The 15,884-nt window shown below is 40.7% G+C and overlaps 1 protein-coding gene across 1 annotated transcript in view; it reads right to left on the bottom strand.

The window, feature by feature from the left end:
• LOC309615689 (uncharacterized protein) overlaps positions 1-15,884 on the bottom strand; it is a 162,105-nt gene that overhangs the window by 129,063 nt on the left and 17,158 nt on the right. The gene's annotated exons all lie outside the window — the stretch shown is intronic.

Raw genomic sequence — 15,884 nt, 5'->3', positions numbered from 1 at the left:
TGAGGCCATGAGGACATATAAAGGTATATCATTATAGATGGTGTAATCTTTAACTTTATTTAAAGGACCTGGAACTCTGTGGCTTCCCACCCATTTTGTGACCCAGAATTGTGCTTATCTGAAGGTGCTGTGTGACTTTGGGGAAGTGATTATCAATCGACATAGCTGCAAGTCCTCTTGCAGGATCCAAGGAGGCCCACAGTGTCCGGCTGTTTCCACGTCAGCCTCCTGGTCTGGAGAATTTGCACAATGCTTTGCCTCTCCAATTTAAGTCAAGAACACAATGGCTGTGCCACTCTCTCACCCTGTCACATCTTACCTCAGACATATATACACTACCAAATGTAAAATAGATAGCTAGTGGGAAGCAGCCACATAGCACAGGGAGATCAGCTCGGTGCTTTGTGACCACCTAGAGGGGTGGGATAGGGAGGGTGGGAGGGAGGGAGATGCAAGAGGGAAGAGATATGGGGACATATGTATATGTATAACTGATTCACTTTGTTATAAAGCAGAAACTAACACACCATTGTAAAGCAATTATACTCCAATAAAGATGTTTAAAAAAAATTAATTTAATTAGACATTAAAAAAAAAAAAAGAGCACAATGGGACCACTATTACAGGCCTTTCCACTTTAATTAAATTTCCTGCAAGGGGCGTCTGCTAGTTTTTTCTAGTTTTGCTGGCACCACTTGTGTGGTCAGAGTAGATCCACTGCCACTGAGCAGGGTTATTTGCCTACTAATTATTAAAGGAATGTAGATGCTCCGAGGGATCAGCTGCCGACAACCTTGTGATTATTACTATTTATTGGTTAGGTGTCCTCTTCCCCATGCTTTGTAGGCCTTGATATAGGCGTCACATTGACTTCCACTAATAAAATCACTTTCTCTGTCACTAAGCCTGGTGACAATTCCTGTTGTGATTAACTCTTTCCTATTTCTTGAACCTGAGAAATACATTATTCTACTACAAGGAGCTCAGAAATGTTAGGTATATCCTCCTTTTGATAATAGCACATTTTTATGAAGAGTTAGATACTTTATAGGCACTTTCTCATTTCACTTTTACAACATCCTTATGTGTACTTACTGCTATTGTGTTCATTGTATAGATGAGAATACTGAACACACAGGGTTTGCTTGTTTGTTTTTAAGTGACCTATCAAATGTCACACAATCAGTAAGTAGCAAAACTGGGATATAAATGCATGCAACTGATTTTAAGAGCCTACAGACTTAACCACTGTGCTGTGCTAGTCTATCTTACTTCCCTGTACTGTTTTTGAGTCATTTTATCCATTAGAGTTGTAGCCATGAATACTTGATTGTTTGATCATCAAAAATATTGTCCTGAGTATCATTCAATTTCTGTTACGCACATTCTTTCCCCACCCCCAGCACGCACAACTATGCCCACATATACCCCCCAAATTCAGGCATATAAACTTTGACGCCTTTTCCATTTCATAGAATCAAATTGTTCTTTCTCATACACAATCACCTTACCAATTCTTCCAAGGTGATCTAAAACCTATACCTTGTAAACCTTTTTGGAAGTTAGGGTGACCTTTTTGAAAAGGGGAGACGCTTCCCTGAAAACAATATGAAATTCCTGGGAAAGTATATACAGGGTCTAGAGAGATGGTCAGACAGTGCTTGTCTCTTCATATAGGTTGAAATCATGTCTGAAACCTCTTAGGATTGATTTCATTTCACCTTGGAAACTAACCACAGGACACACTGGGTTGGATAAACATGTCCTCGGCATCTCTGGAAGCAGAGGAAGTGCAAATTTCCTCCTGTGCCAATAAGGCAGTTGCAGGCAATATGACAAGCAAGAGACCTAGACCTGAGCCAAGCCTCAGCTTCGCTCCTTACTAGTCTTGTGACCCTGAGCACATCACAACCTCTTGGAGTCTCGGTTTTTATTTCTTTGACGTGAGCCTGACAATACTTGTTCTCCTGCCAGACTCTTCAAAGGGTTCAATGAAATAACATGAGAAAGCCGCCTAGCATGGTGCCTAGCACAGAGCAGGCCCTCATGAAAAGTGGAATCTTAACCTAATGTATTAGGGAGGCTCCTTAATATTCCAGGAAGTGTCTAAACATTCTCCCTGTAAGATAATTTGTTAAAATGAGCACATCGCTGGGTCTCAGATCCCCAGATTCCCAGAGGTATACTAGAAGTGAAGTTTCAGTCACTTTGCAATGAAACAGCAAAGAACAAAATGGGAAAATAAGTGACTTGAAGACTGTCAGTGAAACAAAGAGGTAGTCGCTAAGAAACTTTTTTTTTTACTTTTGGGTTTTATTTATTTATTTATTTATTTATTTATTTATTTATTTATTTATTTATTTTTGGCTGTGTTGGGTCTTCGTTTCTGTGTGAGGGCTTTCTCTAGTTGTGGCAAGCGGGGGCCACTCTTCATCGCGGTGCGCGGGCCTCTCACTATTGTGGCCTCTCTTGTTGCGGAGCACAGGCTCCAGACGCGCAGGCTCAGTAATTGTGGCTCACGGGCCTAGTTGCTCCGTGGCATGTGGGATCTTCCCAGACCAGGGCTCGAACCCGTGTCCCCTGCATTGGCAGGCAGATTCTCAACCACTGTGCCACCAGGGAAGCCCCTAAGAAACGTTTTTTTTAAGTTAATTTAGTTAACTTTTTTACAGTTGGACAACTTAAGGTTAGGAGGAGTGAGGATAGACAAAGGCTAATGATCATTTGACGACAAGACAAAAAGTGTAAATCATACTAACTGTAACAGAATAAAATTTATTTTCCCCACTTCAGGACAGTGGCTACTATATGGGCAGAGCCCAGAGAAAACACTTTAACAGCATTGTTTGCTGAACAGAATTCCTGTGACTAAATCAAAAACATTATAATCATGGGTCATCTACCAGGGCAGAGAAATAATTTTGTCATTACAGGCTCAACTTTCTAGAGATGATTTTGGGAGAGGATTCTGTGAATGGTCACTTTTGTATTTTAAAGATAGATGTTGATAAATACACTGAGGAATCAGCTTCAGAGCATATGTGAAGCTCAGACTCAGCACGTACATGATCTGTGTCTTTTTCCCCTGAGAAATGCGAACCTCTCCTATGTGTCTGTGCTGTTGTAATGAAACAACATTTTACTTTCTGTCAAGCCGGGTAGTAGTTTGAGGGGCGGACCCCATTCCATCATGTTTGATCTTCCAGCCCTTTGCCTTCTTCCTCTCCGTGGAACCACTGAGGCTCCTGCGGAAACCCATCAACAGAACCCCTTCCCCCATTATTCTGGACTTGCAAAGGGGTTATTTTGTTGTTAGTGGTTAACAATTTACTAGAAGAAGGTGAAAGATAATTCTACACCTCCGTGGCTATTTAGCTTCTTGAGAATTGTTTGTTTATGAAATAAAGCAAGACTACAAGGGGATACTCTGTGACAGTGAAAGAGGCCCAGGATCAGTTATGTTAACTGGTAAGAGCAATGGTGACGGCCACAACATGCAGCCACTTGAGACCATGACGACATATCTGTGTCACTGTCTGTCTAAATGTCATGGTAGATACCGGATTGTGGGTAGGGTATCATTTTGTCTTTAGAAAAAAAAAGAAAAGAAAAGAGTACCTAAAATATCTCTGCTAGTATTCATTCATTCATTCCTGAAGTATTAATTGAGTGCCTATCAGTGGGCAAAGGTCTGTGCTAGTTGCTATGGTGATCAGAGCCAGGACCCAGGGAAAGGCAAGTGAGGCACTGGCCTGAAGCACAACATTTAGTGATGCCAAAAAACTCAGAAATCAAGATAAATAACACATGAATGCAATTTTTTTAAAAAAATCAAAATTAATGCAAAAATCTATGATAAATGACATATTAAAATTTCCAAAAAAGACATAATCATTAACACTGCTGGGCCATACTGGAGCCTGAGGCAAAAGGGAAAATCTGAAAGAAAAAAAAAGAGAAAATAAAAGGAAAAATACTGATCCAGTCTTCATTGAAAAATTTGATATTTTGTTCATCATGGATTTTTTTGCACTAATTTTTATTTTTTAAACTGTCATGTTATGATGTTATTTATTGTGACTGGGTTTTGGGGGGGCCCCCTTAAATTTTGCATCTGAGGCCAATGCCTCAATCATCTCACATGGTCCCAGCCTGTTGGGGATTTGAAGATCCCTTATCACTTTAAAAAGTGATACATGCAAGTAGAAAGGTTATGGAGAAACATCAGGAGCTAAGAGGAAGGAGAGCTTATTTCCACAGTGGGGGTCAGTGAAGGCTTTGGACAAGCTTGTGTTTAAACAGGACCTTACCATGCTATGGCATGAGGCAGCATTAATAGGGAGAAGATCCCAGAAGCCCAATCATGCTTTTAAATGAAGCAAGAAGCATTACTAGGTCAGAATAAGGGAAGGGAATTCTCAGGCTGTAAATGGAGGAGGTGTGCCAGGTGATGAAAAGGTGTATTTACACAGCACAGAGTGCATCTGGGAGTCCTTCCCATGGCAAGGGAGGAGGCCTTGCAGGGACAGATTCAGCTTATGATGTCTTTATATAATCAAGACCCCTTTTTCCAGCTCTGTGGATGGAGACAGAAGCCAGTGTGTGGAAACGAGTGAACAAATCATGCTTGTGAATGGTGAAGGAGATGCCTTGCACCTAAAAGGTATCTTCATTCAGCAAGTGAATTCTCACCCCAAGGACTGGTTTCTGACTCAGCAAGCAGAATTCTGTTGTGGTCAATATCTGGATTAATGCCCACGCCAATGAGAAAAATCCTGATATGGAAAACCAAACCGTTATAAGCCACAAAAACATAGAGGAGAAAGCATGAATTTAAAACTGTCTAAAAATTAAATTAAAATTTTGTCTGAGAAAGAATCAGAGCTTAGCTAGAGGGCTTGATTCTGAATCCTGTAATTCATTCAGGCTCCACCATCCTTTATTGACTACTCACCAGGTTCAGAAACAGAGATTTCAGAAGGTTGTTTTGACTCAGTTCTCTTTTTTGAATGAGCAGAGTCATTTGTGCATCTATACCAACCCAACCCAGAAGGGGCAGACTGCTGGCAGAGAGAAGGCACTTGATATTCAAAATGAAAGGGAGTGTTTCAAATAATTATTAGAAGTCACCTAATGCACAAAAAGTCTAACCTGGACTGTTTGGGCACAAACAGTGGTATGGGTTACCATAAGCAATTCTTTGTTGAATTAATAAATGAACAGCACACGACCTACAGGTTGTGCTGCAGCTCACAATCCTATAATATTTAAATTAGCTCACAATCCTATAATATTTAAATTAGCTCACAATCCTATAATATTTAATTGAGACTGGGAGAATAAAGCCCACTTTTTTGTTTTCATCTTTCACCTAAAGATGAAATCTATGGCATTTGATGCCCTTAAAAGATGTTCACATTCCTCTTCCAAAAGGAGTCATAGTTTTTGCCTTCAACTTGGTGGGCTTAACACCCAGGTCATTAAAGCTTTTACCACACCCAGAGGCCCTACTTTCTCAGAAAACCAAATGATAAAAAGTGACTAACCAGCAAAATGATCTATTTTAAGAACGCAAAAATTGTGGCCTAAAGTGTATTAGTTTACTTACTTTCAACAGAGCAATGGAAATAGGTTTCCATAGACTTCAGGGATGTGAGCACTGAAAGGGCATGTGGGCAACACTTAGTCCAATGGCTTTCAGACGCTGTATAGTGCTTTCTCCCAGGGAGGTCTACCTGCTCCCCCAGCATATAAAACAGACCAAGGGGAGCTGCCCTGACCGAAGTGGGGCAAGGGGCTAGAAACCTCAAACCGAGTCTTCCCCTGACACCAAATGAAGCCAGGTTAAAAAAAAAAAAAAAAGAAAATCCCTGAAGGAAAAAAAATCCTGGAGGAAACAGAAGCCCAGAAAGTTCAGATGATTTATTCAAAGCCACACAGCTGTAAGGGATGGGTTTGGGATGCAGCTTCTGACTCCACGTTCCTGCTCTTCCTGTTGTGCCCACAGATAGGATGCCAAATCCAAACAGAGCCATTTCCCATTGCAGTGTGCGTGCACCCATGTTTGTGGTTTTGCCCTAATTTGACTAGGTCAGTGCCCCCTAACTTTGTTTATAATAGGACCCACATACAGTGTCTGTGAGGCACGCTGGGCAAACAGCCAGACCACTGGCCCAGGGGTTTGGGTAGTTCCAGAGTGACAGAATTCCCCTATCAAAGTGGGAAAATTCAAGCCTTGTTAGGGGAAAGGTTTGCTTTTTGATTTGTAAAGGAACAGGGGCCATGGAAAGGCACACTGGAGAAATGGGGCAGGCTAAGACTATGGAAGGCCTGGAGTGCTGTACCAAGGAGACTGGATTTTATCCTACACAGGCAGACGTTGGAGATATTGTAGGTTCATTTCTAGACCACCCAAAGGAGCAAATATTGCAATAAAGTGAGTTTCACAAAATTTTTGGTTTCCCAGTGCATATAAAAGTTATGTTTATATTACAGTGTAGTCTGTTAAGTGTGCAGTAGCATTATGTCTCAAAAAACAACGTACGTACCTCAATTAAAATATACTTTATTGCTGAAAAATGCTAGCTGTCATCTGACCCTTCAGTGAGTCATAACATTTTTGCAATAGTAACATCAAGGATCACTGATCACAGATCACCATAATAAATATACAATAATGAAAAAGTTTGAACTATTGCAAGAATTACCAAAATGTGACACAGAGACACAAAGTGAGCAAATGCCATTGGAAAAATGCCGCCGATAGACTTGTTCAATGCAGGATTGCCACAAACCTTCAATTTGTAAAAAACACAACATCTGCAAAGTGTAATAAAACGAGGTATGCCTGTATTCATTCGAGGACAAGATATTAGACACTCACTGGGTGCTAGGCACTATGGTAGGTGTTGGGGATGCAAAAGTAAATTATAGTCTTAGAAGTAGGAGAGTGATCTAAAGAAGTAAAGTGTCATAAGTACTATGATTGAAAGCTGTATCAGAAATAATAGGTAAAAAGTGAGGGTGGTCAACTCTATATGGAGCTTAGGAACCCCTCCAGGGATGAGGTGGGAGGAGGCATTGAAGTTGTTTTTTTTTTTTTTAATGATGGTGTATTTTACTGTATTTTATTTTATTTTTTAACATCCTTATTAGAGTATAATTGCTTTACAATGGTGTGTTAGTTTCTGCTGTATAACAAAGTGAATGAGCTATACATATACATGTATCCTCATATCTCCTCCCTCTTGTGTTTCCCTCCCTCCCACTCTCCCTATCCCATCCCTCTAGGTAAGATTTAAGAAAACAGGACTGCTGGGCCAGGGATATGATTAGAGCTGCACTTTAGCAAGATCGCCCTCACTGGGTCATGCGGGATGGTTTGGAGAGAGGAGCAACTGGAGACAAGGATCCTGGCTGGAGGTCATTGCGTGGTCCAGGAAAGAGACAATGAGGGTAGTGGCAGCAGCGATGGAAAGGGAGACACTGGTGGATCTGGCTGGTCCAAGTGTCAAATCAGATCCTGCATTGCTTAGCAACTACCTACAACAAAGTCTAATTCACATAGTGAACCTATGAGAGCAAAGTTATGTCTACTTCTCTGCCAGCTATGTAGGAGTGCCTCCAAGGACTGATACAATCATATAGTCCAACTTATAGAACGTTCCCCATCCCTGTAATGTAAAAATAAATCCTAAATAAATGACTCCTCTTTCTAAATATATCCCTTTTAAACCAAATTACCAAAATCCCTTTTAAACTCATCTCCCGGTATTTATACTAAGAATATTTACCTATCCCTCCACTCTTAGTTTCCAAAGTAAATAAATCTTTCCAAAGAAGATTAATGGGAACTAGGATATTTATCTTCACATATTTGAAGATTTAATCATGAGGCTTAGATCCATTTTTCTGTGTAAATGGAAGAACAAATCTTTCTGCCTCTGACCCCCAGGGGTTTGCTATACATAATGATAGTAAATCCAATAAATCCCTCAGCAAGCCTGTAGGCACATCCCCCCCCCCATATATATTATAGCGCTGAGATGAGCGGACAAAGATACTTTCAAAGAAATTAACCGGGAGAGCAGGGCCTCAGATCTTAGAGAAGCTGCTAAGAGTGGGTGGACTCAGAAGCAGCCTTTTCCCTCCTCAATATGTGAGAAGAAGGTCCCTGATGGTGGGTCATGGGCAGGGCAGGCATATGGGCTGTATTTGGATCCGTGAATGTGCTTTGTGCCTAAAATGGTATAATTTGTACATAGTAGTCACTCAATAAATATTTATGGAACTGAATTTTTCAAAGATTTCAGATGAATATAGGGAAAAACTTCCCAACAATTAGAGCTGTTTAACCATGATGATTGGAGAAGCAAAAAAGCTCTCCACCATCTTTTTCTCCTCCCCTTCCTCATCTTCATCTCTTCCGCTCTTCGTCCCCCTCCTCCTTCTTCTTAACAACATTATGATTGCAGATACCACTTCATGAGAAAGACCATACTGGAACTACAGGGAATACAAAGTCCCAACTGTGTGTGTGTGTGTGTGTGTGTGTGCTTGTGTGTGTGTGTGTGTGTGTAGTTGGGGAAGGAGAGGGGCAAGAGACCAGAGAATTAGAGATAATAATATACAGAAATGTCTGCTCATTTTATGACAGAAGAGTTCAAAGGAAGAATGATTACATCGGATTGAGAGAATCTAGAGATACTTTTTGGAGAAGGATGAATAGAATCTAGAAGGACGGCTAGCATTTTAATAGAGTGAGGAATGGATGAGCAAAGAGAAACACAGACACCAGTTATCTATTATACTTTGGCTGGGGCACAGCGTACAGGGAGTAGAAGGTAAGATTGGAAAACTTGTTGGGATCATAAGGCAAAGTTTATTAGGGGCTAAGGGGAGGAGTTTGCGTCGATTTCCCCTTTTATGGCTGTTAGCATTTGCCTTATGTATTGAGGTTTACACTGGATCTGGGTAGCTATTTAGGGTTTCGTTACAATAAAATGATTTAAAAGGATTTAAACTGCATTTTGGGGAGACTTATCTGGCAGCAATGAAATAAAAAGAATATAGGGGAAAGAGGAAAGAGGCAGGGAAACAAGTGAACAGACAATGGCCCAGAAGTAAGATAATGATGACCTGAACTAAGGATGGAGAAAAGAGAACAGATGTGAGAGAAATAGTGAAGTATGAGGAGGCACTAAAATGGCCCTGAGCTGCTAAATCTGGATAACTCTAGGTAAGTTAGCTCTATAGATGGAAATAGAACACAGAAGAGATCCTCATAAAAAAGAAAGGATTAAAAAGAGAGGAAAATGCAGAATTGTTCCTTTGGAAATGTGTTGACATATATACCCACCATGCCTGCTTCATTTTGATTTTAAACATCATAGTATCACTTCTTTTGTATCTTGCGTATAGTTCATTGCAAATAATGGTGGCAATGCTGAAGTTAGCAAATGATGTCCTATTTTATATAAATGAGTATGGATTCAAAGTTATGGTTCTAATAACCAGAGTATTCACTTGCATTCTGATAGGCCTTCTGAAGTGAAAGAGAAAAGAGTGTAGATGTAGCAAATTTATCACAGCCCTGAGTATACCCTTGGGAGCGCGTCATTCATTAGAACAAAACACGCCATTTATTTCACACAGGAAAAGTGAGATAAGCACTGGTTTAAGAGATTAGAGCCTGTGAATTTCTCTGAATACTGTCAGAGTGTTTAGTGAACAAGTAAGAAATAAGCTCTCTGTGCCTGCTTCCTCCAAAAAGAGGATGAGAGTACCACCCTCAGAAGATGGTGGTGGGGATTAAAGGGATGATGGATGCCAAGTGTCTAGCATGGCACTGACAATAGGAGCTCAACAAGGAAGGATTCTCTCCGACCTCTCAGCCCACCCCCCAGAAGTGGGATCAATATCAGGTTCTAAGCCACAAGGGGGACGTGAAAGCTCACCTCCAGTAACCCAGGCTCGCCCAAACTGAGAAAAAGGGACTTTTACTTTAGACATAGCTTTGAGGAGGAAAATTGTTTCTCTTTCAACTAATATGAATATATTTAATATTTGAGATGTTAGCTAAATCTACTTTTAATACTATTTTAAAAAATTTAAGGGGCTTCCCTGGTGGCGCAGTGGTTGAGAATCTGCCTGCTAATGCAGGGGACACGGGTTCGAGCCCTGGTCTGGGAGGATCCCACATGCCACGGAGCAGCTGGGCCCGTGAGCCACAACTACTGAGCCTGCGCGTCTGGAGCCTGTGCCCCGCAACGGGAGGGGCCGCGATAGTGAAAGGCCCGCGCACCGCGATGAAGAGCGGTCCCCGCACCGCGAGGAAGAGGGGCCCCCACTTGCCGTAACTAGAGAAAGCCCTCGCACGAACCGAAGACCCAACACAGCCAAAAATAAATAAATAAATAAATTAAGTAGCTATAAAAAAAAATAAATAAAAATAAAAAATAAAAAAATTTAAGCAATTGCAGACCAGACATTGAGAAATTAAGACTTCTGCAGACATGCTAGCTCAGCCCCACTACTGATCCCGTGGACTTTCTGCTTAGAGATTAACTGTAATGGTTTCATTTCACACTTTCCCATTTAAAATGGTGTGTGGCTAGCCTAATGCACTTAACATAGCTATTTCCTATTTGGTTTTCCATTTCTATAAATACTATATAAGATATTGTACTATTCGCTGTGTGAGCTATAATCAGTCATTATAATTTTGCTGTGTAAATTTGTGTAACAAACGACCCACAAAGACATGCTTCTAACCAGTTGTGTGACCTTAGCAAATTTACTTCTCTTCCTTGGTCTCAAGTCTTCAGCTGAGACAATAGTTTTAATAATGTCCCATTGTTATGAAAATTAATTGTTGGGAGGATTGAGATAGGTACATAAATTTCCTAGCATAATCCTCTTCCCGACTTCCTGTGATAAAGCAAGATGACAATAATTCAGGTTCTGAATGTGCCAGAACTCTTCTAAGTGCTTTCTGCACTAACTCAATGTTCTCAAGGACCTTATGAGTTAGGAACTATGATTATCCCCATTTTATAGAAGAGGAAACTGAGGCACAAGGAGGTTAAGGAACTCACATAAGGTCACTTACAAGTGAGCATGGTCAAGTCCAGATCATTGGTACCAGGGTTTGGATTCATATGCTCTATGGCTCTTGCCACATTTGGGTTCATGACTTTAACATTTCTGGTGATTTCATGTCTGTGATCCATAAGTTTTCATGAAGGAAGGTGAGGATCTCTATTAAAAATAGAGTCAAAATGCTGGATAGACGTTTAAATTTCTTTTGGTTTGATCTCTTTTTCCAGGTAACACTAGTAGAACTAAATCAAGCCAGTAAATAGCTGCCCAGCCCTCTCCCCATACTTGATAAATGTGCTCTTAATTTAACCAAGGCTTCAGAAAAAAACAAAATCTGCCCTTTGAGTCTCAAATGAATCGCCTCACATTCCCATCTGAGGGGCCTTACACCCCTTTTGCCTCCTGGATTCTGGATGCAGAAGGAAGGTATGCTTTTTGATATTGCTGGTCAAGTTCCAGTTCCTCCCATTGAAACACTGACTCTGTGTATCTATGTGTACATCATCTCATTGTGCCCTTGGGGCTTTCTCTAACAAGGGGGTGTGGATGTAGAAAATCCAGAATAGTCCCTTGATTTTCACACACACACACACACACACACACACACACATTGTCTTATATGTATTTGATATAATTTATAAGTACTTTATGCTCTTTTACTGAAGACTTAGATAAATAGAGGGGTTTACATCATACCCATGCAAACAAATAAAACAATTAATATTTATGTGATATAAATATTTTTTTCCATCAACTGAGACTGACTACCACAATATTCTCCCCTACCTCTTACCTCCACCCTCACTAATAAAAAATATTATACTTTCATTTTTTTAATACAGAATTCAGCCTTCTCCTTGTTCTCTTTTCTTTCCATAACTCACCTGGGGCTGAACTTTTCTGCTCAACTCTTCACATCAGGCTGGCTCATCAAGGTAGGAGAAATTCTGAGGCCAGGTGCTAAGATAGTCTATTCCCATTCTGTTCCATTAAGCTTGTCCACAACCTTAGTGAGGAATGCATCTCTGTGAACAACCAACCTTGACAATGAGGTGGCAAGTGCTAACATCTCACCTCAAATCCCCTTCTTCTGCCTCTTGTCCTATGTGCAGAAGCCCAGAGTGTGGGATCCATCCAGCCTGACATAATATTCCATCCCAGAGACTGCTTCTTTGCGAAGAAGCTGTTTTTAATTTTCTCCCACTCCAGAGGCGATTGGCTGGAGGGGAAGAGATTGGAACTGAGGCAAGAGAAGTGTCACCATGGAGGGCTCTTTGCACCACGGGGTGGGAAAGAAAGGTGCTGATGGAAGGACGAATGAGCAGAGTTTAGGGGGCACCACCAGGGGCGAATCAGAGAAGGGATTATGGCAGAGAAAGACCCGGAAGCTTCAGTTAACTGAGAGCCCTACAAAAATAAGTTGGAGACTGAGAATCAGGTCCGGGTCTACTGGATGATCACCCCTGTTTTATCCTTTGCTCATGGGCAGCAAGCTACCATTTTTCTCTCCCCTCCTCTATGTCTTTTACCTCATGGTCAGCATTTCCAATTAATATTTATTTAACACCAAGGATGGGGTAGATATTTGGAGAATAGACTAAGAAGAAAAGCCTGGATCCTGCCCTGGAAAGCTTTTGGGGTCTTTCCCAAAGATGACATCTGATTTTTCTAGAGCTGCTGTACTAGGTAACTTGAGAGCAAGTGGGAAACCCATTTCGCCCAGATTTAGTCCCAGCTATCTTCAAACCAGGGTGATAAAGAACACAATATGAATTAGTAAAATTTCCAATTACGCCAAATACATGGACTTTGGCACACAAAAGTCAAAAATGTCTCGAGAAGGTATACACTTCCTAAGCAGAAAGCTGTTGAGCGCCAGGAGAGTCAACCCCTGGGAGTGTGGACAGTCTGGGCTCTGAAGGAGGGTGTGTGGCAGCTGTGAAGTCTTCCAGCAACACTTCAGAGTCAACACCATCAGCCAGTTTCTCTTCATGGAAACCATTTTGCCATCAAAGAAAAATTCTATTTTCCCCTCATTTAATTACCTGGACTTTGCTAAATTAAATGCACTAAGAGACTGGGAGCCAACATCTACAAATGGGAAATCTCAGCCTCCTCTGTTTTCTGCAGATCCGTGCTTCCTTGAAAACAGACACTGGGCAATGGAAAATATGGTAAAAGTTTTAACATCCGTGCTAAAAGGAAAAACACCTTTCCTTTCCTTTACATTGGCCAGCCACACCTGGCAAGGCAAAGACCAGCTGAGTGAAGAGTCACTTGTGCAAAATCCAGCTGAGCTGTCAGTTGAGCTCAGCAAGCAGTGACTTGGGAACAAAAAAATCAGGGGAAAAAATCTTCAGCTTAAGATATATTGCAGTTCTGGTGTTAGAATATATACATTGGGTTGGCTGAGAAGTTCGTTCGGGTTTTCCGAAAGATGTTACGGAAAAACCTGAAAGAACTTCTTGGCCAACCCAGTATTATATATATTTAATTATATGTGTTATGTACATAATAGTCAACTTTTTTGAATTGACAAGAAGTAGGTCATTCACCTTCAAAGAAATGTTCTCAAGAAAATATCCCAAAGTATCCAATTTTATTTTATATTGTATTAATGCCTAGCACACAATACAAGAAAACTAAAAGCGGTGAAAACAATTCTCTGTAAAGCAGAAAATATTTGCTCTAAAATTTCCAATGTGATGCCAGTCCTTTGTGGAAGCTAAGTAGAGGAGGAGACAGGAGACAGGGGCACCTTAATAATCCCTTTAAGTCTTCTCTCTAATTTGGCCAGAAAGGAATTTACATCTTTGCTTGATCTAAAACATGTGTTCCCAGGTGGGAAAAGAAGTCTGGCTGTGGGGAGAGGAGGTAATGCTACTCTTTGCTTTTCCACATGGCTTTAGTCAAAACCTGCTTAACTTTTTTGGAAACAGTTTCTCTATTTGAGAAATAGAAACACAGATGCTTCCTAACAGACCCTGATTGTCACATGTCTTGAGATTGAGGTGAGGAAAGTGGAAATGTTTTTATCTGTTCTGGAATGAGTGGGGTGGTAGCCCAGAGCCATGCCCCAGCAAACTCTCCCCCCCATCCTAATGCCCAGACCAACCTGAGATTCTTTGGAGTCTGTACATGGCATTAATGAAAGCTGAAAAAGCTTTCCTTAACATTCAATTCCTTAGTCAACTTCTGGGCCCCTTTAAACTGTGAACAAGACGACCCTTGTTCTGGAAAATGTATCACCTCTTGCCAACACACACACATATACAAAAACACAACTGTTGGGCAAATAAATCTTTCCAGAGAAAATAGATTCCTTTCCAATTCAGTCAACTGTACTGAGCTGGAAAGAGAGAAATGTTATTTTTCCAGGATGAAGGGAAAACAAGATCTCTCCTATTTACCCTGTCTAGCCCATTTCAAAAGAAGGTCAGTTTAGTGCCTTCGTAAAAAAAAAAAAAAAAAAAAAACTCAAGTGTTGTTTATCAGAAGACACTTGGTTCCTTTCAGACTGGGAATCACACATTGGAGCTCTATACTTTTTCTCTCTGACCTAAGATACACATGGCAGGGCTGAATTCCCTGCTGCTCTGGAGAAGTCAAAAGTGTTGGGAATGGGAAAGAAAGAGGGTGGGGACAGATTCTGATGATGCGGGATTCTTTGTTATGGGCCACCCTCTCTATCGCCAGCCTGTGTCTCACCCAAATCACTGAGCGTGACATATTGAGCTTATCAATTGATCTCCACTTCACTCAAGGCTGCACACATATTCTATGCTTACTTTTACCTATATTCTCCATGGTTTGTGGACCTGACTCATCACCTAGGAGACTGAGAAACATGGAGTAATGAAGTGCCTGGCTGAGGAGCATGGGTAGAATTTAAATTGGACATAAGACTGTACATTCCCCGGCATGTTCTCTAAAGCTTACTAGAGTGAGTCTCAAGGAAGTCCCATCCATGGCTCTGCTAACCTGAGACTGAAGATCCCAGCTTTCTAGCTCCCCAACAGGAAGATAGGCTTCATGTGTATGGCACAGAGAATATAATTGTTACTCATTTAAAGTCTGGTGGAAAAAATCAAATTTGTTTTTTGTGATGAATTTGGGAGACTAAACTTTAAAAAAATCTTATTAAAAAATGTTCACACAACAAGAATGAACCTTGAGGACATTATGCTAAGTGAAATAAATCAGTCACAAGAAGACAAATACTGTTCAATTCCATTTATATGAGATGTCTAAAGTAGTCAAACTCTTAGAAAGTAGAATGGTGGTTAGTAGGGGCTGGGAGGAGAGGGGAAAAGGGAGTTGCTGTTTAATGTGTATAGAGTTTCAGATTTACAAGATGAAAAAGTTCTGGAGATGTGTTTCATAACGATGTAAATATACTCAAAACTACTGAACTGTACACTTAAAAATAGTAAAGTTCATGGTATGTGTTTTTATCACACAAACCAAAACAAAAAACCAAAAAAACCTGTTGTCTACATAATTATTTTAGAAACTAGAGAATAACAGACTTAAAATGGATTTGAGAGAAGTCATCTTGTCACCCTCCCACCCAACGCAGGACATTGTATTAGATTTGGCAGAGAAAGGAAATAAATTCAAACTTTTTCATTTGTTTCAAGTATTGTTAATACTTGTCTTGCCCAATTTGTGGTTACCATAAGCTTATGCAATATGTGTTTCTTTCCTCTCTGTTTCATTCCAAACCAATTCCAAGCAGAATAAATGATCTGCTTGATTGCATTGGAACGTGAGTGGGCCCCAAA

This window comes from Balaenoptera borealis (genome assembly GCF_965194805.1).
Source record: "Balaenoptera borealis genome assembly, chromosome: 18".
NCBI lineage: Eukaryota > Metazoa > Chordata > Mammalia > Artiodactyla > Balaenopteridae > Balaenoptera > Balaenoptera borealis.
Note: the sequence above shows the minus strand (reverse complement) of the source record. Positions and strands in the feature narration are given on the sequence as shown.